Source organism: Rhinoraja longicauda, chromosome 38 (genome assembly GCF_053455715.1).
Source record: "Rhinoraja longicauda isolate Sanriku21f chromosome 38, sRhiLon1.1, whole genome shotgun sequence".
Taxonomy (NCBI): Eukaryota; Metazoa; Chordata; class Chondrichthyes; order Rajiformes; family Arhynchobatidae; genus Rhinoraja; species Rhinoraja longicauda.
Genome location: NC_135990.1, coordinates 16,239,360 through 16,266,792, shown reverse-complemented (window position 1 = coordinate 16,266,792; position 27,433 = coordinate 16,239,360).

The window sequence follows — 27,433 nt, the reverse complement described above, 5'->3', positions numbered from 1 at the left end:
GAGGGAGGGAGGGAGGGAGGGAGGGAGGAGGGGGTGGGAGTGGGGAGGGGAAGAGGGGGAGGAGGAGGGGGGGATGCTGGTTTAAATCGAAGATAGATACAAAAAGCTGGAGTAACTCAGCGGGACAGACAGCATCTCTGGAGAGAAGGGATAGGTGACATTTCGGGTTGAGAGCCTACAAACCTGCACGCCTTTGGAGTGTGGGAGGAAACCAGAGCACCCGGAGAAAACCCACGCAGGCCATAGGGAGAACGTACAAAACTCCGTACAGACAGCACCCATAGTCAGGATCGTACCCGGGTCTCTGGCGCTGTGAGGCAGCAACTCTACCGCTGGGCCCCTCTTTACTCTCCCACCGATTTTTAAAAATTAATTTCTCTCCTCACAAAATGGCTGTCCACCCACTCTTCCCTTGCGTTTTAATGGTAAAAATATCTCTCACAGCTCTAGAAACATAGAAACATAGAAAATAAGTGCAGGAGGAGGCCATTTGGCCCTTTGAGCCAGCACTACCATTCATTGTGATCATGGCTGATCATCCACAATCAGTAACCCGTGCCTGCCTTCTCCCCATATCCCTTGATTCCACTAGCCCCTAGAGCTCTATCTAACTCTCTCTTAAATCCATCCAGTGAATTGGCCTCCACTGCCCTCTGTGGCAGAGAATTCCACAAATTCACAACTCTCTGGGTCAAAAAGTTCCTTCTCACCTCAGTTTTAAATGGCCTCCCCTTTATTCTTAGACTGTGGCCCCTGGTTCTGGACTCGCCCAACATTGGGAACATTTTTCCTGCATCTAGCTTGTCCAGTCCCTTCATAATTTTATACGTCTCTATAAGATCCCCTCTCATCTTTCTAAACTCCAGTTAATACAAGCCTAGTCTGTACCTTCATTCCTTTTTATGGCTGCTCTCTCTGCCTCCTATTAGTCAACATTGAACAGAATATTCCAAGTGTGGTCTCACCAACATCTTGTACAAATGCAACATAAAGTCCCACTTGGCCAGTCAACAGTGGTCTGAAGACGGCTTCTGACCTGAAATGTCACCTATTCCTTTTTTCCAGAGATGCTGCTTGACCCGCTGAGTTACTCCAGCACTTTGTATCTTTCTTCAGTATAAACCAGCATCTGCAGTTCGAACTCAGGTCTCTGGCGCTGTAAGGCAGCAACTCTACCGCTGCGCCACCGTGCCGCCCTTAAAATCTGTGCAGAGAGAAACAGAGTGGATGTGCAGGAAGGAACTGCAGGTGCTCGTTTAAACCGAAGATAGACAAAGAAAAAGCTGGAGTAACTCAGCGGGACAGACAGCATCTCTGGAGAGAAGGAACAAGTGACGTTTCGGGTCGAGACCCTTCTTCAGACTGAGAGTCAGGGGAAAGGGAAATGAGAGAAATAGACAGATACAGATGTAGAGAGATATAGAACAAATGAATAAAAGATATGTAACGATGATAAAGGAAATGGGCCATTGTTAGCTGTGGGCGAGGTGAGAACGAGTATAGACAATGAGACTCAACAATACGACTTTAAAGCTGTTATGTCTTGGGTGGGAGAGAGGGGGAATGCCAGGGCTACCTGAAGTGAGAGAAATCAATATTCATACCACTGGGCTGTAAGCTGCCCAAGCAAAATATGAGATGCTGTTCCTCCAATTTGCATTTAACCTCACTCTGACAATGGAGGAGACCAAGGACAGAAAGGTCAGTGTAGGAATGGGAAGGAGAATTAAAGTGTCCAGCAACAGGGAGATCAGGTTGGTTCACGCGGGCTGAGCGAAGGTGTTCCACGAAACGATCGCCCAGTCTGCGTTTGGTCTCGCCGATGTACATGAGTCCACATCTTGAACATCGGATACAGTAGATGAGGCTGGAGGAGGTGCAAGTGAACCTCTGCCTCACCTGAAAGGACTGTCAGGGTCCCTGGACAGAGTCGAGGGAGGAGGTGTAGGGACAGGTGTTGCATCTTCTGCGGTTGCAGGGAAGGTACCTGGGGAGGGGGTGGTTTGGGTGGGAAGAGAGGAGTTAACCAGGGAGTTGCGGAGGGAACAGTCTCTGCGGAAGGTGGAAAGGGGTGGAGATGGACAAATGTGGCTAGTGGTGGGATCCTGTTGGAGGTGGCGGATGTTTCAGGTGATCTCATAACGTCATTAGCTCATAAGTGATAGGCGCAGAATTAGGCCATTCGGCCCATCAAATCTACTCCGCCATTCAATCATGGCTGATCTATCTCTCCCTCCTAACCCCATTCACCTGCCTTCTCCCCATAACCTCTGACATCCGTACTAATCAAGAATCTATCTATCTCTGCCTTAAATAGGGCCGTCACAGTGGTGCAGCGGTAGAGTTGCTGCCTTGCAGCGCCGGAGACCCGGGTTCGATCCCGACTACGGGTGCTGTCTGTACGGAGTTTGTACGTTCTCCCCGTGACCTGCGTGGGTTTTCTCCGAGACCTTCGGTTTCCTCCCTCACTCCAAAGACGTACAGGTATGTAGGTTAATTGGCTTGTTGAACGGGCAAAATTGTCCCTCGTGTGTGTAGGACATTGTTAACGTGCGGGGATCGCTGGTTAGTGGGGACTCAGTGGGCCGAAGGGCCTGTTTCTGGGCTGTATCTCTAAACTATCTCCGCCTTAAATATATCCACTGACTTGTGGCCTCCGCATCCTTCTGTGGCAAAGAATTCCACTGATTCACCACCCTCTGACTAAAGAAATTCCTCCTCATCTCCTTCCTAAAAGAACGTCCTTTAATTCTGAGGCTGTGACCTCTAGTCCTGACTGCACAAGTCAGTGACCTCTAGTCCAGCGGGTCCTGTTTTGAACGAGAACTGTGGGGTTTTGGAGTGGAACAGCGTCTCTATTCTACATTCCACACCACACCTCAGCCAGCGCCTAGAATTCATGGATTATTTAAAACCAGCAAAGTATTTCCGAATGAAGTTTAATTTAAAATTACTACTTCCTTATCATTGATATGTTGTGCTCGAGGCAGGCTTCACACTGATGTGGAGTTTCACTGCACTCACTGATCTTAAACGCATGAAGTTCTGAACCATGTTAAACATTCACATCGTTCCCAGAGAAAGGATAAATGAAGAAGTATAACAAGCGGATTTTTTTTAATGAGCTGACTCTTCTCTCAGATGGCAGTTTTGTTTCTTGCTTGCTACACTTTGTAGTCCAAAGTCCACCCAGCTCTTGTTTGCTCTAATAAGTCCAGACAATATTGACGCAAGGCAGACTAATCTTAACACAATCTAAATGCAATCAATCAGCATCCGTGAGGCAGGCAGACACAAGATGCTGGAGTAACTGGAGTGGTCAGGCAGCATCTCTGGAGAAAAAGTGGGGCAGCGGTAGAGTTGCTGCCTTACAGCGCTTGCAGCGCCCGAGATCCGGGTTCGAACCGGACTACGAGTCCTGTCTGTAGTTTTACAGAAGTTTTCAATGGCCTCCCCTTTATTCTTAGACTGTGTCCCCATAACCAGGGGCCAGACAGTCTAAGAATAAAGGGGAGGCCGTTTAAAACTGAGGTGAGAAACAAACTTTTTCACCCAGAGAGTTGTGAATTTGTGGAATTCTCTGCCACAGAGGGCAGTGGAGGCCAATTCACTGGATGGATTTAAGAGAGAGTTAGATCGAGCTCTAGGGGCTAGTGAATCAAGGGATATGGGGAGAAGGCAGGCACAGGTTACTGATTGTGGATGATCAGCCATGATCACAATGAATGGCGGTGCTGGCTCGAAGGGCCAAATGGCCTCCTCCTGCATCTATTTTCTATGTTTCTACATTTCTATGAGATCTTCGGTTTCCTCCCACACTCCATAAACGTACGGGTTTGTGGGTTAATTGGCTTGGTATTAATGTAAAAAAACTGTACCTAGTGTGTGTGGGATAGTGTTAGTGTGCGGGAATCACTGGTCGGTGCGGACCCGGTGGGCTGAAGAGCCTGTTTCTAGACTGTAGAAGGGTCTCGGCCCGAAATGTCACCTATTCCCTTTCCTCCAGAGATGCTGCCTGACCCGCTGAATTACTCCAGCACTTTGTGTCTATCTTTGGTGTAAACCAGCATCTGCAGTTCTTCGTTTCTACTGAAGAAAGAACTGAGATGAGGAAAAACGTGTTCACCCAGAGAGTTGTGAATCTGTGGAATTCTCTGCCACAGAGGGCAGTGGAGGCCAATTCACTGGATGTTTTCAGGAGAGAGTTAGATTTAGCTCTTAGGGCTAACGGAATCAAGGGATATGGGGAGAAAGCAGGAATGGGGTACTGATTCTGGATGATCAGCCATGATCATATTGGCTCGTAGGGCTGAATGGTTTGCTCCTGCCCCTATTTTCTATGTTTCTATGTTTCTACATTGAGCTGATCATTAAGATTGGAAGAGTGCAGATATTTACGAAGATTCAGGGTTCCTGAACTACAGAGAAAATGCTGTTAATCTGGAAAGAATGCAGAGAAGTTTTACGAGGATATTGCCAGGACTTGTCCCGACATTTTCCTGAACTGTCGGGAGGCTGTTGGCAGGGTTGCCAACTTCCTCGCTCCCAAATGAGGGACTAAGGGTGACGTCACCGCCCGCGGCCCCACGTGACCTCATCCAGCCAGCGGCCACGTGCTCCCGCTCCACCAATGGCGGCTGCCCGGGCCGGGAGGCGGGTTGCTACGCAACCTCCGTTAAGCGGAGCCCGGGCCTACACTGTCCGGGACTACAGCGCCCCTACTGGTACAGTGTCTGGGCCTACTCTGTCTGGGCCTTTAGTGTCCAGGTATACAGTGTCCGTCCTACAGTGTCCAGGCCTACAGTGTCCGGGCCTACAGTGTCTGGGCCTACAGTGTCCGGGCCTACAGTGTCCGTCCTACAGTGTCCATCCTACAGTGTCCGGGCCTACAGTGTCCGTCCTACAGTGTCCGTCCTACAGTGTCCGTCCTACAGTGTCCAGCCTACAGTGTCCGTCCTACAGTGTCCGTCCTACAGTGTCCGGGCCTACAGTGTCCAGGCGTACAGCGTCTGGGCCTACAGCGTCATCCGGGCCTAATATGGGGCAAGGTCGGTCCCATACGGGACAAACCACTTTAGCCCAAATACGGGATGTCCCGGCGAATACAGAACAGCTGGCAACCCTAGTTGTTGACTAGGCGGGAACTTTATTCCTTCTAGTGCCGAAGGCTGAGGGTGATCTTATAGAGGTGTATAAAATCACGAGGAGAATAGACAGAATGTATAGAGTCTTTTCCCAGGGTAGGTGAATCAAGAACGAGAGGACAATGGTTAAGGTGAGAAGGGAAAGACTTAATAGAAATCTAAGGAGCAACATTTTCATGCAGAGGGTGGTGGGCGTATGGAACGAGCTGCCAGAGGAGGTAGTTGAGGCAGGTACCAACATATTTAAAAGACATTTGGACAGGTTTAGAGGGATATGCGGGAAATTTGGGCAAACGGGAACTAATCTAGATGCGGCATCTTGGTCGGCACGGTCGAGTTGGCCGAAGGGCCTGTTTCCGTGCCGTAAGGGAGGGGTGAGGGAGGGAGGGCTGGGGGAGTGAGGGAGTGAAGGGTGGGGGAGTGAGGGGTGGGTGGGAGGATTGCGGGGTGGGGGAGTGAGGGGTGGGGGGAATGAGGGGTAGGGGTGGGGGAGTGAGGGGTGGGGGGAGTGAGGGGTGGGGAGTGAGGGGTGGGTGGGAGGATTGCGGGGTGGGGGAGTGAGGGGTGGGGGGAATGAGGGGTAGGGGTGGGGGAGTGAGGGGTGGGGGGAGTGAGGGGTGGGGGAGTGAGGGGGTGGGTGGAGCATTGCGGGGTGGGGGAGTGAGGGGTGGGGGAGTGAGGGGTGGGGGAGTGAGGGGTGGGGGAGTGAGGGGTGGGGGAGTGAGGGGTGGGGGAGTGAGGGGTGGGGGTGGGGGAGTGAGGGGTAGGGGTGGGGGAGTGAGGGGTGGGGGGAGTGAGGGGTGGGGGTGGGGGAGTGAGGGGTAGGGGTGGGGGAGTGAGGGGTGGGTGGGAGGATTGCGGGGTGGGGGAGTGAGGGGTGGGGGAGTGAGGGGTGGGGGAGTGAGGGGTGGGGGAGTGAGGGGTGGGGGAGACTGGGGTGGGGGAGTGAGGGGTGGGGAGTGAGGGGTGGGGGAGTGTGGGGTGGGGGAGTGAGGGGTGGGAGAGTGTGGGGTGGGGGAGACTGGGGTGGGGGAGTGAGGGGTGGGGGAGACTGGGGTGGGGGAGTGTGGGGTGGGGGAGTGAGGGGTGGGGGAGACTGGGGTGGTGGAGTGTGGGGTGGGGGTGGGGGTGGGGGAGTGAGGGGTGGGGGAGTGAGGGGTGGGGGAGTGTGGGGTGGGGGAGTGAGGGGTGGGGGAGTGTGGGGTGGGGGAGTGAGGGGTGGGGAGTGAGGGGTGGGGGAGTGTGGGGTGGGGGAGTGAGGGGTGGGGGAGTGTGGGGTGGGGAGACTGGGGTGGGGGAGTGAGGGGTGGGGGGAGTGAGGGGTGGGGGAGTGAGGGGTGGGGTAGTGAGGGGTGGGGGAGTGAGGGGTGGGGTAGTGAGGGGTGGGGGTGGGGGAGTGAGGGGTGGGGGGGTGGGTGTGGGGGGTGGGGGTGGGGGAGTGAGGAGTGGGGGTGGGGGGAGTGAGGAGTGGGGGAGTGAGGAGTGGGGGAGTGAGGGGTGGGGGAGTGAGGGGTGGGGGAGTGAGGGGTGGGGGAGTGAGGGGTGGGGTAGTGAGGGGTGGGGGAGTGAGGGGTGGGGGAGTGAGGGGTGGGGGAGTGAGGGGTGGGGTAGTGAGGGGTGGGGGTGGGGGTGTGAGGGGTGGGGGGGTGGGTGGGGGAGTGAGGGGTGGGGGAGTGAGGAGTGGGGTGAGTGAGGGGTGGGGGAGTAAGGGTGGGGGAGTGAGGGGTGGGGGAGTGAGGGGTGGGGGAGACTGGGGTGGGGGAGTGAGGGGTGGGGAGAGGGTTAGGATAGAGAAGGGTGTGGGGAGTGTTTAGTTTAGTTTAGTTTAGTGTAGTTTAGAGATGCAGTGTTGGACCAGGCCACCGAGTCTGCACTGACTAGCAATCCCCACACATTAATGCTATCCTACACACGTTAACGTGTGGACTTATACCATGCCAATTTACCTACGTACCTGCACGTCTTTGGAGTGTGGGAGGAAACCGATGCACCCGGAGAAAACCCACACAGTCGCAGGGAGAATGTACAAACTTCGTACAGACAGCACCCGTAGTCAGGATCGAACCTGGGCCTCCGACACTGTGAGGCAGCAACTCTACCGCTGCACCACCGTGCCACACTAGTGTCTGGATAGTATTATGGCGCGGGATCGCTGGTCGGCACAGACTCGTTGGGCCAAAGGTCCTGTCTCCATGCTGTATCTCTGAACCAAAAAGAAACTGAACTCCATGATCCCAGTCGCCCTGCTCCTTCCCCTCCTCGGTACACTCATCTCCCATCTCCAAGTCCTCCCCATTTCCCTTCTATCCCTCCATTCTTTCCCACCCATATCTCCCCCTCTGACTTTATATCTCACTCCCCCTCTTCTCTGCACATTTGTCTTACTTTTCCCTCCTTTTCATCTCGAGCCTTTGTCACTTACTCCACCCCCCCCCCCCCCCCCCCCCTCATCCACATAAACATAAAATGTGTAGAACACCAAGTGCTGAAGTAAATAGAAGATGTTTTCTAGATTGCCATGTGCTAGAATTATCTTGGGTATTTCAGGTCTAGTATTGTACAATAAGAATCAGCTAATAAATCTTTTAAGTTACGAAGAATTGAGTGAAGAGTGATCATAATATTAACAAAGATAGACACAAAATGCTGGAGTAACTCAGCGGGTCAGGCAGCATCTCTGGAGAGAAGGAATGGGTGACGTTTCGGGTCGAGACCCTTCTTCAGACTGATGTCAGGGGAGGGGGCTGGACAAAGATAGGATGTAGTCGGAGACAGGAAGACTAGTGGGAGAACTGGGAAGGGGAGGGGATGGAGAGGGGAAGGCAGGGACTATCTGAAGTTAGAGAAGTCAATGTTTATACCGCTGGGGTGTAAACTGCCCAAGCGTAATATGAGGAGCAGTTCGTCCAATTTGCGCTAAATGCGCTCCAATGACAAAACTTGAGTCCTAAATTGAAACAAAGCATAAACTATATGTTGGCCTTCATTTAAAGAATGATGATACAAGGAATTGCAGGTGGTTTACAAAAAAAAGACACAAAGTGCTGGAGTAACTCAGTGGGTCAGGCTGCAAATCTGGATGAAAGGAATAGGTGACGTTTCGGGTTGAGACCCTTCTTCAGACTGAGAATCAGGGCAAAGGGAAACGAGAGCTATAGATGGTGATATGAGTCTGAAGAAGGGTCTCGACCCAAACGTCACCCATTCCTTTTCTTCATAGATGCTGCCTGACCTGCTGAGTTACTCCAGCATTTTGTGTCTACCGGTGATATATCTGAAGATGGGACTCAACCTAAAATATCATCTGGCTATTCCCTCAGGAGACTTGGTTTCAATTTAAGATGTCGGCTGGAGGTTGGAGAATTATGGTACAAAGAACCGCAGATGCCGGTTTACAAAAAAAGACACAAAGTGCTGGAGTAACTTAACGGGTCAGGCAGTATGTGTGGAGAAAATGGATAGGAGACATTTCGGGTTGGGACCCTTGTTCAGACCTTTGCCCCTTCATCTGTATCCACCTATCACTTGCCATGCTTTGCCCCCCCCCCCCCATCTCTTTCCCAGCCAATCAGTTTGAAGAAGGGGCTCGACCCAAAACGTTGTCTGTCCAGATGCTAAGACATTGTCTATAAGTTAAAGATCGATAATACAAGGAACTGCAAATGCTGGTTTACAGAAAAAGATACAAAGTGCTGGAGTAGCTCAGCGGGTCAGGCAGCATCTCTGGAGAACATGGATCGGTGACGTTTCGGGTCAGGACCCTACGTCAAAACATTCTTCTTAATGAATGATGTATGCTTTGCAACAATTATGTGACTCTTTCTTTATGAAACATGGCGCAGAGGTAGAGTTGCTGCCTCACAGCGCCAGAGACCCGGGTTCGATCCCGACTACGGGTGCTGCCTGTACAGAGTTTGTACGTTCTCCCCGTGACCTGCGTGCGTTTTCTCTGGGATCTTCGGTTTCCTCCCACACTCCAAAGACGTACAGGTCTGTAGGTTAATTGGCTTGGAATAAACGTAAATTGTCCCTAGTGGGTGTAGGATAGTGTTAATGTGCGTGGATCGTTGGTCGGTGCGGACTCGGTGGGCCGAAGGGGCCTGTTTCCATGCTGAATCTCTAAACTAAACTAAAAAGTCAAGTTTCTCCAGCACTTGGCATTTTGCTCAATACCAAACAATTATAACAAAGCAACAACACTGCCCACTGAAAAGTGAAGGACTAGTTGATACAGCCATCGTCTGAAGGCAAGACATGATGTGGTCACACTAGGGTTGCCAACTATCTCACTCCCAAATACGGGACAAGGTGACGTCACCGCCCTGCGTCCCACGTGACCTAACCCAGCCAGCGGCCACGTGCTCCCGCTCCACCAATGGCGGCCGCCCGGGCCGGGAGGCGGGTTGCTACACAACCTCCGTTAGGCGAATACATTCCGTTAGCCTACACTGTCCCGGCCGACAGCGGCCCTAATACGGGACAAGGGCAGTCCCGTACGGGACAAATGTAGCCCAAAATACGGGATGTCCCGGCTAATACGGGACAGTTGGCAACCCTAGGTACCACTGCCAGGCACCTTAGAACCTCCGTCACATATCTGTGTACCCAAGAAGAGTTTGTGAGCTTTAATTTTCATTGTCAGGGCCCCGACTAAATTACAACATAGGTTTAGTTTAGTTTAGAGATACAGCGCGGAGACAGGCTCTTTGGGATGTGGGAGGAAACCGGAGCACCCGGAGAAAACCCACGCAGTCACAGGGAAATGTGCAAACTCCGCACAGACAGCAGTCAAGGTCAGGATCAAACTCGGGTCTCTGGCACTGTGAGGCAGCAACTCTACCGCTGAACCGTCACTCTGATGGAGCATCGTAGTTGCAGACGACATTGGAACAGGCGAGTCTGACAAGGCTGAACACCTTCGCTCAGTCTGCCTGGGCCTACCTGATCTCCCGGTGGCTCAGCACTTCAACTCCCCCTCCCATTCCCACACTGACCTTTCTGTCCTGGGCCTCCTCCATTGTCAGAGTGAGGCCCAGCGCAAATTGGAGGAACAGCACCTCATATTTCGCTTGGGCAGCTCACACCCCAGCGGTATGAACATTGACTTCTCTAACTTCAAGTAAGCCTTGCATTCCCTCTCTCTCTGTCTCTCCCCCACCTAGTCATTGTGCTAGTTTCACTGTCGTCCTGTTGAGTTTCACTGTCTGTGTAACTCGTTATCACCTTCCCCACAGCCAACAATGGACCATTGTGGGCTCCACCTTTCTTTGATCATCAAAGATAGGCTGAAAATGCTGGAGTACCTCAGCGGGACAGGCAGCATCTCTGGAGAGAAGGAATGGGTGATGTTTTGGGTCGAAATCCTTCTTCAGTAATCCTTTTTTTGCATGTCTTTCATTCATTTGATCCATGTGCCACCTCTATCTCTCGTTTCCCTCTCCCCTGTCTCTCGACCCGAAACATCACCCTTTCCTTCTCTCCAGAGATGTTGCCTGACCCGCTGAGTTACTCCAGCTTTTTTTAGACGATAAACAGTAGACAATAGGTGCATGAGTAGGCCATTCGGCCCTTCGAGCCAGCACCGCCATTCACAATGATCATGGCTGATCATCCACAATCAGCACCCCGTTCCTGCTTTCTTCCCATACCCCCTGACTCCGCTATCCTTAACAGCTCTATCTAGCTCTCTCTTGAAAGCATCCAGAGAATTGGCCTCCACTGCCTTCTGAGGCAGGGAATTCCACAGATTCACAACTCTCTGAGTGAAAAGGTTTTTCCTCATCTCCGTTCTAAGTGGCCGACCCCTTATTCTTAAACTGTGGCCCCTGGTTCTGGACTCCCCCCAACATTGGGAACATGTTTCCTGCCTCTAGCGTGTCCAACCCCTCAATAATCTTATACGTTTCACTAAGATCCCTGCTCATCCTTCTAAATTCCAGTGTACACAAATTTGGTGCCTATCTTCAGTCATAGAAACATAGACAATAGGTGCAGGCCATTCGGCCCTTCGAGCCATTCAATGTGATCATGGACCAGTCAACCTCATGCTCTCTGGCTCTGCCACCCTGGGGTGCTGAACTTTGCTACGCCCCTCAACAGCTACTGCAGCACCACCATTCCATGCTGGCGAATAAACCCGCTCACTTCACTCCGATGTTCACTGTCAGAATTACAGCTCAATAGGTATGCAACAAGCTTTTGATGCGATACAAATGCAGTGCTAACTCTGTAATTTGCCAGGTGCCTGGGGCCACCGGTCATTTTAGACTCGATATCCTTTGGAAGATTAATGATATTCAGTTATTATTCTCCCCAGATACTTGAGGCTTTTCACCTCCTCCAGTAGTAATCCATCTAACTGCAAAGCTTGTGAGCCATCTGCCTGATTGCAGCTCCGTTAGCACATCACGGCCATTACTAAATCATAAGCCATCCGTGATCTTTGGCTTTAGTCTTAGTCTTTCCGCAGAGAATCTGCCTGTATCTCCCCCTCGATGTGGCTGGTGAAGTGTTCTTCGCCTGCCCGTCTCTCAATGCTCAATGTGTGCGGCCTTCATTTATTTACTTCGGGCAGATTAATAGCTGGATTAAAATAGCACAGAAATAAATTCGACAGCCGGTGGCGCAGCGGTAGAGTTGCTGCCTCACAGCGCCGGAGACCCGGGTTCCATCCCGACTACGGGCGCCGTCTGTACACAGTTTGTACGTTCTCCCCGTGACCTGCGTGGGTTTTCTCCGAGATCTTCCGTTTCCTCCCTAGACAATAGACAATAGACAATAGGTGCAGGAGGAGGCCATTCAGCCCTTCGAGCCATTCAATGTGATCATGGCTGATCATTCTCAAAAGACGTACAGGTTTGTAGGTTAATTGGCACTCTGTAAATTGCCTCTAGTGTACAGGGAGCAGATGAGTAAGTGGGACAACGTAGAAGTCCCTTCAACATGCGGGTCTGTAGTTTAATTGGCTCCTTGTTGGCGTGGACTTGGTGGGCCGAAGGGCCTGTCTCCACACTGTATCTCTAAACTAAAGTAAAACTAAAAGGTCACTCTAGAGCATTTTCATGTTCATAAATCCATGTTCATAAGTTCTCGGAGCAGAATTAGGCCATTCGGCCCATCAAGTCTACTCTACCGTCCAATCATGGCTGATCTATCTCTCCCTCCTAACCCCATTCTCCTGCCTTCTCCCCATAACTCCTGACACCCGGACTAATCACGAATCTGACAATCAGCCCAGCGGTATGAACATTGACTTCTCCAACTTTAGATAGTTCCTCTGTCCCTCTCTTCCCCTCCCCCTTCCCAGTTCTCCCTCTATCTTCCTGTCTCCACCTATATCCTTCCTTTGTCCCGCCCCCCTGACATCAGTCTGAAGAAGGGTCTCGACCCAAAACATCGGCAATTCCTTCTCTCCTGAGATGCTGCCTAACCCGCTGAGTTACTCCAGCATTTTGTGAATAAATACCTTCGATTTGTACCAGCATTTGCAGTTATTTTCTTATACTGTACCTTAATTGGTACACGTGACAATAAAAGACCTTTGAAATCGTTTGGTCAAGTCAGGCACAATAGACCAGGAACCCTGAACCACCTTCAAACTATTTCATGGCCATTTGATTCCTCAGAATACTTTGTAGTCAAGGACTTTCCTTCAAGTTATTTTTTGATTAACTGAGAGTCCCCAGAGAGCGTTCTCCCATTTTGTTGCCTCTCAGTATTAATGACATCCTTCAGATTCACCATGATAAATGTAGAGTCCATCCAGCCATTCGTTCCCTGATGATTGCAATTTATATTCATCGTTTTATGCAGGACCAAAGACAACATAATCAAAGTGGTGCACTTTACAAGAGCCGACACAGGTAGGCAGCAGGTTCCCATGTGAATGATCGGGGCGGCCCGGTGGTGCAGCGGTAGAGTTGCTGCCTTACAGCGCTTGCAGCGCCAGAGACCCGGGTTCGATCCTGACTGCGGGCGCCATCTGTACGGAGTTTGTACGTTCTCCCCGTGGCCTGCGTGGGTTTTCTCCGAGATCTTCGGTTTCCTCCCACACTCCAAAGACGTACAGGTTCGTAGGTTAATTTGCCCTCTGTAAATTGCCTCTAGCGTACAGGGAGTGGATGAGTAAGTGGGACAATAGAATTGAGTATAGGAGCAAAGAGGTCCTTCTGCAGTTGTACAGGGCCCTAGTGAGACCGTACCTGGAGTACTGTGTGCAGTTTTGGTCTCCAAATTTGAGGAAGGATATTCTTGCTATTGAGGGTATGCAGCGTAGGTTTACTAGGTTAATTCCCAGAATGGCGGGACTGTCATATGTTGAAAGACTGGAGTGACTAGGAATTTAGAAGGATGAGAGGAGATCTTATCGAAACGTATAAGATTATTAAGGGGTTAGACACGTTAGAGGCAGTAAACATGTTCCCAATGTTGGGGGAGTCCAGAACAAGGGGCCACAGTTTAAGAATAAGGGGTAGACCATTTAGAACTGATATGAGGAAAACCTTTTTCAGTCAGAGAGTTGTGAATCTGTGGAATTCTCTGCCTCAGAAGGCAGTGGAGGCCAATTCTCTGAATGCATTCAAGAGAGAGCTAGATAGAGCTCTTAAAGATAGCGGAGTCAGGGGGTATGGGGAGAAGGCAGGAACGGGGTACTGATTGAGAATGATCAGCCATGATCACATTGGATGGCGGTGCTGGCTCGAAGAGCCGAATGGCCTCCTCCTGCACCTATTGTCTATTGTCTAACATAGAACTCCCATAGACGTGCAGGTTTGTAGGTTAATTGGCTTGGTTTAAGTGTAAATTGTCCTTAGTGCGTGTAGGATAGTGTTAGTGTGTAGGGATCGCTGGTCATTACGGACTCGATGGGCCGAAGGGCCTGTTTCCGCGCTTTATCTCTAAACTAAAGTAAACTAATGATGGCAAGCTGAGGATTCATTTTTAAATATACACAGAGTCCACATCTCTGGAGGCACAGGGGAGGGTGGGGATGGAGGGAGATGAAGGGAGAGGTGAAAGTGAGAATAGGGGGAATGTGGACCAGTAAGCCCTACATTAATAGGAGGGAGAATGCAAGAATGAAGAGAGGCACGGTGGCGCAGCGGTAGAGTTGCTGCCTTACAGCGGCAGAGACCCGGGTTCGATCCTTTCGTCGAACAAGGGCAGGGCCTACACTGTAAATAGTAGGCCTCTGGGGAGTGTTGTAGAGCAGAGGGATCTAGGAGCACAGGTGCATGGTTCCCTGAAGGTCGAGTCACAGGTAGAGAAGGTGGTCAAAAAGTATTCTGGCACTTTGACCTTCATCAGTCAGAGGATTGCGTATAGAACTTGGGAAGTAATGTTGCAGTTGTCTCAGTTACTCCAGCACTCTGTGAAACGTCACCTATCCATGTTCTCCACAGATGCTGCCTGACCCGCTGAGTTACTCCAGCACTCTGTGAAACGTCACCTATCCATGTTCTCCACAGATGCTGCCTGACCCGCTGAGTTACTCCAGCACTCTGTACAGAGGGACCTGGGAGCCCCTGTGTACTGATCACTAAACATTCTTGTCTACCTAAGTGGATACTGCACCTAGATGGGAAACAATGAACTGGCTAAGTATTAGGGTGGCGCTGTGGTGTAGCTGGTAGTGCTGCTGTCTCACAGCGTTGGAGACCCGGGTTGCTGCCTATCGGAGACAGCGTGGGTTTCCTCTGGGTGCCCCGGTTTCCTCCCACAACCTAAAAATGTGTGGGCTTTGTTAATTGGCCCTCTGTAAATTGCCCCTAGTGTGCAGGGAGTGGATGAGAACGTGGGATAACATAGAACTGGTGTGTACGCGTGATCGGTGGTCAGCGTGGGCTCGTTGGGCCGAAGGGCCTGTCTCCATGCTGTATCTTTCAATCAGTCAATCATTGTGGATGGGTGGGTGGGTAGGTTTGCCGACAACACCAACAGTGATGTTGCAGACGGTGAGGAAGGCAGTCAGAAGAAGCAGTGGGATATGCATCAGCTGCAGAAATGAGCAGAGAAATGGCACATGGAGTTTAGCCCGAGCAAGTTTAGTTTAGTTTACAATAGACAATAGACAATAGACAATAGGTGCAGGAGTAGGCCATTCAGCCCTTCGAGCCAGCACCACCATTCAATGTGATCATGGCTGATCACTCTCAATCAGTACCCCGTTCCTGCCTTCTCCCCATACCCCCTCACTCCGCTATCCTCAAGAGCTCTATCTAGCTCTCTCTTGAAAGCATCCAACGAACTGGCCTCCACTGCCTTCTGAGGCAGAGAATTCCACACCTTCACCACTCTCTGACTGAAAAGGTTCTTCCTCATCTCCGTTCTAAATGGCCTACCCCTTATTTTTAAACTGAGATACAGCGCGGAAACAGACCCTTGGGCCTACCGGGTCCGCGCCGACCAGCGATCCCCGCGCACTAACACTATCCTACACACACTAGGGACAATTTTTACATTTACCAAGCCAATTAACCTACAGACCTGTACGTCTTTGGAGTGTGGGAGGTAACTGAAGATATCGGAGAAAATCTCTGAGGCCGTTTAAAACTGAGGTGAGAAGAAACTTTTTCACCCCCAGAAAGTTGTGAATTTGTGGAATTCTCTGCCACAGAGGGCAGTGGAGCCAAATCACTGGATGAATTTAAGAGAGAGCTAGATAGAGCTCTAGGGGCTAGTGGAATCAAGGGATATGGAAAGAAGTTGGGCACAGGTTACTGATTGTGGATGATCAGCCATGATCACAATGAATGGGGGCCTCTGGGGAGCTGGCTCGAAGGGCCAAATGGCCTCCTCGTGCACCTATTTTCTATGTTTCTAAAACCCACGCAGGTCACGGGGAGAAGGTACAGGCAGTACCCATAGTCGGGATCGAACCCGGGTCTCCGGCGCTGCATTCGCTGTAAGGCAGCAACTCTACCACTGCGCCGCCGTGCCGCACTAAGTGTGAGAGGTTGCACTTTGGTAAGGTTGAGTGTAAGGGGAAAGTTGCAGTTAATGGCAAGACCCTTAACAGCATTGATGTGCAGAGACATGTTGGAATCCAAGTGCAGAGCTCACTAAAGGTAGCTGAACAAGGAGATAGGGTGGCAAAGAAGGTGTATGGTATGTTTGCCTTCATTGCTCGGGGCATTGAGTATAAAAGTCAACAAGTCATGATGTAGCTCTATGCAGGCCTTAAACGAGGTGGAATTTGTTAATTCTGTCTGAGATGGGTTTTTGAGTCAATATGTATATTGAGACAATGGCGCTTAAGATACTTTTATGATATGCATTTGGATATGCAGGGCATGGAGGGATATGGGTTATGTGCAGGGAATGGAGGGTTATGGGTTATATGCAGGGCATGGAGGGATATGGGTTATGTGCAGGGAATGGAGGGTTATGGGTTATATGCAGGGCATGGAGGGATATGGGTTATGTGCAGGGAGATAAGAGATGGAGAAAAGGGATAGGTGATGTTTTGGGTCAAGACCCTTCTTCAGATTCAGGGGAGAGGGAAACAAGAGAGATGAAAGAGGACAAAGAACAAATGAATGAAAGGTATGCAAAGGGATAAATCAAAGCCAGCAACGATGATCAAGGAAAGGTGGAACCCACAATGGTTCATTGTTGGGTTGTGGAGAAGGTGATGCAAACAGTGAAACTAGGCAGGACGACAATGGAACTAGGCAGGACAACAGTGGAACTAGACAGGACAACAGTGGAACTAGACAGGACGACAATGAAACTAGACAGGACGACAGTGGAACTAGACAGGACAACAGTGGAACTAGGCAGGACAACAATGAAACTAGACAGGACGACAGTGGAACTAGACAGGACAACAGTGGAACTAGGCAGGACGACAATGGAACTAGACAGGACAACAGTGGAACTAGACAGGACAACAGTGAAACTAGGCAGGACAACAGTGAAACTAGACAGGACGACAGTGGAACTAGACAGGGCAACAGTGGAACTAGGCAGGACAACAATGAAACTAGACAGGGCAACAGTGGAACTAGACAGGGCAACAGTGGAACTAGGCAGGACAACAGTGAAACTAGGCAGGATGACAATAAAACTAGGCAGGATGACAGTGGAACTAGGCAGGATGACAGTGGAACTAGGCAGGATGACAGTAACATGAGTACGGCAACAAGTGGGAGGGAAGGAGAGATAGGGGGATTCAAGGGTTACTTGAAGTTAGAGAAATCAATTCTCATACTACTGGGGTGTAAGCTGCCCAAGCGAAATATGAGGTGCTGCTCCTCCAATTTGCGTTGAATCTCACTCTGACAACAGAGGAGGCCGAGGACTGGAAAGGTCAGTGTGGGAATGGGAAGGGGAGGAAGTGTTTGGCAACCGGGTTGCCAAAGAATGGATCCCCTTAGGGGACCAGAAGTGTAATCTATGTGCGTAGTCTGGGAATACGTGGAAGTCCCAAATAAATGTCTTGTCTCTGTTCACCTGGAAGGTTTGGCTAGTTCAGGGAGGGGTATATTGGTGAGCTGGGGCATGTCACGACACAAAAGGTGGAGGGGTTAAAAGGGCCTGCCCAACTTAGGCGATCTTTTTGGCGACTGCCGGCGACTGTCAAAGTCGTAGCAGATCGGCGAGCGTTTCTTTTACCCGACGACGATGACCACGACAATGCCGAGTCAGGTCGAGATTACACCGTCTTCTGAAACATCGCGAAATTCCCACGCTGTCAATGTTTCTCCGGAGTCCTGATTTTCGCTGAAATCACTGACAAGTCGGTAAGTACTTGAGAGTTTTGAACTATAACGTCTTGTACGGGTCACTTGAAAACCAAGCTTCGCTGTAACAAGGAATAAACTGGATTTACTTCCAGTTTACTAATAGCTGTATTAAAAAAAATTTTTTTTGAAAGTGGTTAAGTGGATTTTTGTGAAAAGTGTGTGGGCATTCTTTGAAAATGTACGAGAGATGCATACCTGGTTTCTGGGTTGCATATCTGGGTTGGGAGCCCACTTTAAAAGTAATGGCTGATGGCCAAAAACATAGCGAAAATTCCCACGCTTACCTGACCGTCAAACTGTCGCCTCCAATCTACCTGTCAAATGTCCTGACGGTAAATAAATTGGTTAAACACAAGCATTTTATGGTATTTTGAAAGGACTTTACTTATTTTAATATTATGTGCTTCTAAATGCATCTAAGAGAACCTAGCAAACGTGGGGACAGCGTGCGACAGCGCCCGCAATAAGCAACGATACCTGGCGACAAGCCAGCTGTCACCGAGAAATTTCAAACCGTTTGATTTCTCAGCGACGCGCTGAGATCCACTACGATTCTTAGAAGACTCCTCACGATCATGCCCACCCGCGACACCCCGGCAAACGTTTGGCGACAGCCTAGTCACCGGCAGTCGCCTTAAAATCGGCCCTTAGTTGCCATGGAATGTATAAAGGTGGATAAACCCCCCAGTGCCAGATAACATCTATCCAAGAATGATATGGGAAGTCTTGAAGAAGTTGGTGCTGAAATATTTTGCATCATTAAGTAGAGTTGAGGCACCAAAGGACTGGAGGACAGCTTGATGCTTTATTTAAAGAGGTCGGCTGGGATTAAGTCAACTGTGCCTTGAATTAGTGTTCAGTTTTGTTCAGAGATACAGCTCTGAAACAGGTCCTTAGGTCCACCAAGTCCATGCCGACCAGTGATCTACACCATAAGAACCCTGCACGATTTATAATTTTTACCTAAGCCCATTAAGCTACAAACCTGCACATCTTTGGAGTGTGGGAGGAAACCGGAGCACCCGGAGAAAACCCACGCAGTCACAAGCTAATGGCATGTTCGCCTTCAAAACGAGAGGATTTCAGTATAGGAGTAAAGAGGTTCTTCTGCAGTTGTATAGGGCCCTGGTAAGACCACATCTGGAGTATTGTGTACAGTTTTGGTCTCCTAATTTGAGGAAGGACATCCTTGTAATTGAGGCAGTGCAGCGTAGGTTCACGAGATTGATTCCTGGGATGGCGGGACTGAGGAAAGATTGGAAAGACTAGGCTTGTATTCATTGGAGTTTAGAAGGATGAGAGGGGATCTTATAGAGACGTATAAAATTATAAAAGGACTGGACAAGATAGATGCAGGAAAAATGTTCCCAATGTTGGGGGAGTCCAGAACCAGGAGCCACAGTCTTAGATTAAAGGGGAGGCCATTTAAAGCTGAGGTGAGAAGAAACATTTTCACCCAGAGAGTTGTGAATTTGTGGAATTCTCTGCCACAGAGAGCAGTGGAGGCCAATTCACTGGATGAATTTTAAAGAGAGTTAGATAGAGCTCTAGGGGCTAGTGGAATCAAGGGATATGGGGAGAAGGCAGGCACGGGTTACTGATTGTGGATGATCAGCCATGATCACAATGAATGGTGGTGCTGGCTCGAAGGGCCAAATGGCCTCCTCCTGCACCGATTTTCTATGTATCTATGTTAATTGCCTTTGGTAAAAATATATAACTGTAAAATTGTCCCCAATGTGTGTAGGCTGGTGTTAATGTGCGGGGATCGCCGGTCGGTACGGACTCGGTGGGCTGAATGGCCTGTTTCCGCTCTGTATCTCTAAACTAAACTAAACTAAACTACAGGGAGTGTGCAAGAAAGAACTGCAGGTGCTGGTTTAAATCGAAGATAGACACAAAATGCTGGAGTAACTCAGCGGGACAGGCAGCATCTCTGGAGAGAAGGGATGGGTAACGTTTCGGAACGAGACTGAAGAAGGGTCTCGACCCGAGAAGTCACCCATTCCTTCTCCCCAGAGATGCTGCCTGACCCGCTAAAACTACAGGGAGAAGGTGCAAACTCCACAGGGGGCAGCAGGAGAGGCCAGGGTTGAACGTGGATTGCCGGAGTTGTGAGGCAGGTTCTTCTCCAGCTGTGATACTACCCTTTCAGGTGCTGCCTGGCCTGTGGGGCATTGCCAGCAGTTTTGAATTGTGCTCGGGGTTTCAGGCACCTGCACGATTGTTTATCGTGGCTTGCTGATGGAGGCAGCACCAGTCCCTGCAGGGCGGAGAGAAGGTATTGGCGTGGAGCGGAGGAGGTGGAGCTGAGGACATAGTGTGGGCCTGCGCTCCGGAATAAAGGCCTAGGCTATTTTCTAAACGGGAACGCATTCAGAAATCGGAGGTGCAAAGGGACATGGGAGTGCTGATACAGGATTCCTAAAGAATTAATCTGCAAGTTGATTCAATAGTAAGAAAGGCAGAACAAGGGGTCACAGTTTAAGGATAAGGGGGAAGTCTTTTAGGACCGAGATGAGAACGTTTTTTTTCACACAGAGAGTGGTGAATCTGTGGAATTCTCTGCCACAGAAGGTAGTTGAGGCCAGTTCATTGGCTATATTTAAGAGGGAGTTAGATGTGGCCCTTGTGGCTAAAGGGGGTATGGAGAGAAGGCAGGTACGGGATACTGAGTTGGATGATCAGCCATGATCGTATTGAATGGCGGTGCAGGCTTGAAGGGCCGAATGGCCTACTCCTGCACCTATTTTCTATGTTTCTATGTTTCTAAAACGAAAGGTGACCTCCTAGAACTTATGAACATTTATTTCTAGAGGACTAGAATACAAAATGAATTGGCGCAGCGGTAGAGTTGCTGCCTTACAGCGAATGCAGCGCCGGAGACCCGGGTTCCATCCTGACTACGGGCGCCGTCTGTACGGAGTTTGTACGTTCTCCCCGTGACAACGTGGGTTTCCTCCGAGATCTTTGGTTTCCTCTCACACTCCAAAGACGTGCAGGTATGTAGGTTAATTGGCTTGGTAAATATAAAAATTGTCCCTAGTGTGTGTAGGATAGTGTTAGTGTACGGGGATCGCTGGTCGGCGCAGACCCGATGGGCCGAAGGGCCTGTTTCTGTGCTGTATCTCTAAACTAAAAATAGAAAAGTAATGCTGAGGCTCTATAAGGCGCTGGTCAGATTGCATTTGGAGTATTGTGGGCAATTTTGGGCCCTATATCCCAGAAGCATTGGAGAGGGTCCAGAGGAGGTTTACGAGAACGATCCCAGGAATGAGTGGGTTAACATATGATCAGCGTCTGTCGGCACTGGGCCTGTACTCGCTGGAGTTTAGAAGGATGAGTGGGGACCTCATTGAAACTTACCGAATAGTGAAAGGCCTGGATAGAGTGGATGTGGAGAGGATGTTTCCACTAGTGGGAGAGTCTAGGATCAGAGGCCACAGCCTCAGGATTAAAGGATGTACCTTTAGAAAGGTGATGAGGACATTTTTTTTGTCAGAGGATGGTGAATCTGTGAAATTCTTTGCCACAGAAGGCTGTGGAGGCCAAGTCAGTGGATATATTTAAGGCAGAGATAGATAGATTCTTGATTAGTACGGGTGTCAGAAGTTATGGGGAGAAGGCAAGAGAATGGGGTTAGGAGGGAGAGATAGATCAGCCATGATTGAATGGCGGAGTAGACGATGGGCCGAATGGCCTAATTCTATTATTTGCCACAGATGGCTGTGGAGGCCAAGTCAATGGATATTTTAAAAACAGAGGTTGACAGGTTCTTGATTAGTGCGGGGGTCAGGGGTTATGGGGAGAAGGCAGGAGAACGGGGTTGAGAGGGAAAGATAGACCAGCCATGGTTGAATGGCAGAGTGGACTTGATGGGCCAAATGGCCTAATTCTGCTCCTAGAACTCATGAACATCAGAGGCTGCCAGCTCTTGGCACACTTGGTTGCCGTGAAGAATCCTCTGAAGAAAAGGAGAGGAGAAAACCTGAGGGGAACTTTTCTTTGAACGCGGCAATCAAAAAAAGACAGCGTGTGACAGAACTGCATCCAACACTACAGAGAATACCAGCGGCCTCCTTCATGTACTCCCTACTGCATTCGATCCACTGCCCCTCCACAAACCAGCCTGAGTCTGGAATACACTGCACCCTTGAACAAGTTTAACAAGAAGGCAAGTTTCCACAATGCAATGCCTCAGTGTGATGATGGAGTAGGAAACTCAACAACTGCAAAAGAAAAAAAAAACACCTTCCCCTCTGTTCCTCTGTTTAGCAAGCAAATGCTGGTGAAATGAAAGACATTCTTGCCATAGAGGGAATACAGAGAAGGTTCACCAGATTGATTCCTGGGATGGCAGGACTTTCATATGAAGAAAGACTGGATAGACTCGGCTTGTACTCGCTGGAATTTAGAAGATTGAGGGGGGATCTTATAGAAACTTACAAAATTCTTAAGGGGTTGGGCAGGCTAGATGCAGGAAGATTGTTCCCGATGTTGGGGAAGTCCAGAACAAGGGGTCACAGTTTAAGGATAAGGGGGAAGTCTTTTAGGACCGAGATGAGAAAGTTTTTTTTCACACAGAGAGTGGTGAATCTGTGGAATTCTCTGCCACAGAAGGTAGTTGAGGCCAGTTCATTGGCTATATTCAAGAGGGAGTTAGATGTGGCCCTTGTGGCTAAAGGGATCAGGGGGTATGGAGAGAAGGCAGGTACGGGATACTGAGTTGGATGATCAGCCATGATCATATTGAATGGCAGTGCAGGCTCGAAGGGCCGAATGGCCTACTCCTGCACCTATTTTCTATGTTTCTATTTGGTTAAATTACAGACGCTGGTTAAAATACCAGATGCTGATGCTGGTTAAATTACACTGAAGATAGACACAGAGTGCTGGAGTAACTCAACGGGTCAGGCACCATCTCTGGAGAAAAGGAACAGGTGATGTTTTGGGTCGAGACCCTTCTTCAGACATCTCGACCAGAAACGCCACCCATTCCTTCTCTCCAGAGATGCCGCCTGACCCGCTGAGTTACTCCAGCATTTTGTGTCCATCTTTCCCTCTGTATAATTTACGGAAACGCACTCTTGTTCAAAGGCAGGGTGAGTCTCTTGGCCAGAGTCGGTGAATCGATGAACAGAGGGCACAGGTTTAAGGTGAAGGGGAAAAGGTTTAATAGGAATCTGAGGGGTAATTTTTTCACACAAAGCGTGGTGGGTGTGTGGAACAAGCTGCCAGAGGAGGCAGTTGAGGCTGGGACTATCCATCGTTTAACAAACAGTTAGACAGGTACATGGATAGTGTTCCTTCTCTCCAGAGATGCTGCCTGTCCCGCTGAGTTACTCCACCTTTTTGTGTCTATCTTAGGGACATGGATAGGACAGGTTCGGAGGGATATAGACTATAGACAATAGACAATAGGTGCAGGAGGAGGCCATTCGGCCCTTCGAGCCAGCATCACCATTCAATGTGATCATGGCTGATCATTCTCAATCAGTACCCCGTTCCTGCCTTCTCCCCATACCCCCTGACTCCGCTATCTTTAAGAGCTCTATCTAGCTCTCTCTTGAAAGCATCCAGAGAATTGGCCTCCACTGAGGCAGAGAATTCCACAGATTCACAACTCTCTGACTGAAAATGTTTTTCCTCATCTCCGTTCTAAATAGCCTACCCCTTATTCTTAAACTGTGGCCCCTGGTTCTGGACTCCCCCAACATTGGGAACATGTTTCCTTCCTCTAACATGTTCAATCCCTTTATAATCTTATATGTTTCAATAAGATCCCCTCTCATCCTTCTAAATTCCAGGTATTTATTCACAAAATGCTGGAGTAACTCAGCAGGTCAGGCAGCATCTTGGGAGAGAAGGAATGGGCGACATTTTGGGTCGAGACCCTTATTCAGACTGAAGAAGGGTCTCGACCCGAAATGTCGCCCATTCCTTCTCTCCCGAGATGCTACCTGACCTGCTGAGTTACTCCAGCATTTTGTGAATAAATACCTTCGATTTGAGCCTGCATCTGCAGTTATTTTCTTATACCTAAATTCCAGTGTATACAACCCAGTCGCTCCAGTCTTTCAACATATGACAGTCCCGCAATTCCGGTAATTAACCTAGTAAACCTACGCTGCACGCCCTCAATAGCAAGAATATCCTTCCTCAAATTTGGAGACTAAAACTGCACACGGTACTCCAGGTGCGGTCTCACTAGGGCCCTGTACAACTGCAGAAGGACCTCTTTGCTCCTATAAGGGGCCAAACGAAAGGCAGGTGGGATTAGTATAGCTGGGACATGTGGGCAGGTTGGGCCGAAGGGCCTGTTTCCGTGTGTATCACTCTCTGCCTCTGCGATGACTCTGGAACAAAACTGGAGCACAATTATAATCTGCGGTGAAGGAAATGTTGCCGAGACTTTGTGTCTCTGGTCGTTGTGAACTTGTTGCTTTGAGGTGCGTCCCTAGATGTGCGTGTAGGAAGCTCCATCTGCTCGCACTGTTCCACCGCCGTGCGGCCTTACTCTCCCGGCTTCTGGCGTGCCTCGTGGACTCAAGGCGACACCAGGCCTCGCTGAAGAGGCGAGAGGATGATTAATCCTGGAATATAAATAAAGTTTTTAAGTTTTGCAGTGCGGGGGCCTGACAAGGCCTGTGGTTGTTTTTTAATGATTTCTGGCTCGTCCCATTGTGTCAGGATAGCAGCGAGCTGAAAAGGAAAAGGAGCCCTTCAAAGGGAATTGTTTGCAGAGTTTGCATGCGGGCTACTTACATCTTGGCAGTTCCTCATCTCCCTGTTTCAATCCCTCCCTGATCTTCCCCTGATGTGAACCTGGCGTGAAATGCCTGGACTAGCTGAGGTGGGCTTGGATATGCAAATGGACATGGATCGGCAAGGGAGATGATGGTCGTAGCCTACAGCCCACACACAAAAGACACAGATGTTTTCTTCTCCCTCCCTCCCTCTCTCCCTCTCTCTCTCTCTCTCTCTCTCTCTCTCTCCCGCTCTCTGTGTGTTCAGCTCGCTGTCTGGCGTTTTGGGGAACTGCGCGCTGGGCTTGTCACAATTTGCACCACTCTATTGACAATGCAAAGCAAAATATCACATGCATTAAAAAAAAAACCCCTCGGCCTCTGGCAGTCCATTCTCCCTGTGCAGATTGTTGTGGGAGATCTCTTGCACTTTATTAGCATTCAGTTCTGCAGCAATTTTCACAAAGATGTAAATGACTTGAAGAAATACAGGCAAAGTCAAGCCGCATTAAAGTTTCATGGCTCAGCCTCCTCAGTACATTTTATGTTTAATAATACCAGTCCCTTTTCTCCCTCATTGTGTATGCACTCTCTCCGGAATATGCAAACCTTATTAGTTGGCAGTACTTTTAAGCTCGGTCACAGTCTGTGCCACAGTGATAAGTACCAGGTAAATTTAGCTAATGCCGCAGGGAACTTAGGCAGGAGGAGCCTTTCCCTTTGTAGACTGTGGTAATCAGTGGCGACATCTACAACTTTGTTCTTTCATTATAAGTATTGTTGGAGGACAGAAGGTGACCTTGATGGGCTCCTGTTCACCGGGGCGAGCTTTGATTCCTCTCTTTCTGTACTCCTGCCTCTGATAATGACAGCGATGTTGACAGTTCCGTTTCATTTGATTGTCACTCCTCGCGGTTTGCATTCGCTGGAATTAACATAGTGCTCTGCAGCTCTATCCCGCAGTTCCCCCTTCCCCGGTCTGCAGAGCCCCACGTACAACAGGGCCATATTCAGATCTCCCTTTAATGAGGGCCACCATCTCCCGCTGTAATTGCACCACGCAAGGCACTGCCTGGACATTTCAGAGGTTACCTGCCCAGGGGTGGAAGGGGTGTTTGAAGGAAAGGTCTGACGAAGGACTCGACCCAAAGCATCGCCCATTCCTTCCCTCCAGAGATGCTGCCTGACCCGCTGAGTTACTCCAGCTTTTTGTGCCCATCTTTGGTTTAAACCAGCGTCTGCAGTTCCTTCTTACAAACGGGTGTTTGAACAGTGGGTCGATCAAACCTTTCACACACAGGGCCACTGGTGAACAGCAGTGGAGAACATATCACTGGCCATTTCATCCGTGCTGGCTCAGTGATGTTCTCATTACTTCCCAGAGAGAGACCGTGCCAACCGAACCACTGGGGCAATGGGCAGACCATCTCTGACCTGAGAGTGGTCTTTACATCATAGACCCCCATAGCCCACCCCGCCCCACTCCACCCCACTTTCCCACCACACCCCACCCCACCCAACCCTCCACCCCACCCCACACCCCCACCCCACCCAACCCTCCACCCCACCCCAACCCAACCCCATCCCACCCAACACCCACCACACCCCACCAAACCCCCGCCCCACCCCGCCCTACCCAACCCCAACCCCACCCAACCCAACCCCCCACCCCACCCAACCCTACCCCAGGGGAGGGGGAGAAAGCGAGGGGGGTGTGGAAGGGAGGGAGGGGAGGGGAGGAGGAGGGGTGAGGGGGGAAGGGGAGGGGGGAAGGGGGAAGGGGGGAGGTGGGGAAGGGGGCAGGGGAGGGGGGAGTGGGGAAGGGGGGAAGGGGAGGGGGAAGGGAGGAAGGGGGAGGTGGGGAAGGGGGCAGGGGAGGGGGGAGTGGGGAAGGGGAGGGGGGAGTGGGGAAGGGGAGTGTGGAAGGGGGGGAGGGGGGTGTGGAAGGGGGGGAGGGGGTGGGGAAGGGGGAGGGGATGGGAGGGGGAAAGCGAGGGGGGTATGGAAGGGGGGGAGGGGAGGGGAGGGGGGGAGGGAGAGGGGTGAGGGGGGAAGGGGAAGGGGGCTGGGGAGGGGGAGGGGGGGAGAGGAGGGGGAGGGAGGGGGAGGGGGTGAGGAGAGGGTGCTGCACCAATGCAGGAGAGGTGTGGGCCCAACGGGTCCACTTGGTCTAGTACTCTTTCAAGGTAAAATATGCCCTGGTGCCCCATGTTACCTGTAGTGTTTGCTGTTGCAGTATAAGGATGCTCACTCCTCTATGCTGCAGTCTGCTATATATAGAATATACAGCACAGCCTCATTAATCCAGCTGTTGCCACAAGCTTTCTTTTAGACTTTAGACTAAAGGCCCTGTCCCACTTAGGCGACTTTAAGGCGACTGCCGGTGACTAGGCTGTCACTGAACGTTTGCCGGGGTGTCGCGGGCGTGACCATGAGGAGTCTTCAATGAATCGTAGCGGATCTCGGCGCGTCGCGGTACAATCTACCCGCTAGAAATGTCTGTGCGCCAGCTGGCTTGTGGCCAGGTACCGTAGCTTATTGTGGGCGCTGTCTGTCGCACGCTGTCCCCAGGTTTGCTAGGTTGTCGCAGATGCATTTAGAAGCACGTAATATTAAATTAAGAAAAGGCATTTGAAGATACCAGAAGATAGTTTTGTTTAACCAATTTATTTTCCGTCAGGACATTTGACGGGTAGATTGGAGGTGACAGTTTGACGGTCAGGTAAGCGTGGGGATTTTGCAATGTTTCCGAAGACGGTGTAATCTCTCAGCCAGGTGCTAGTTTCACACAAAAAGT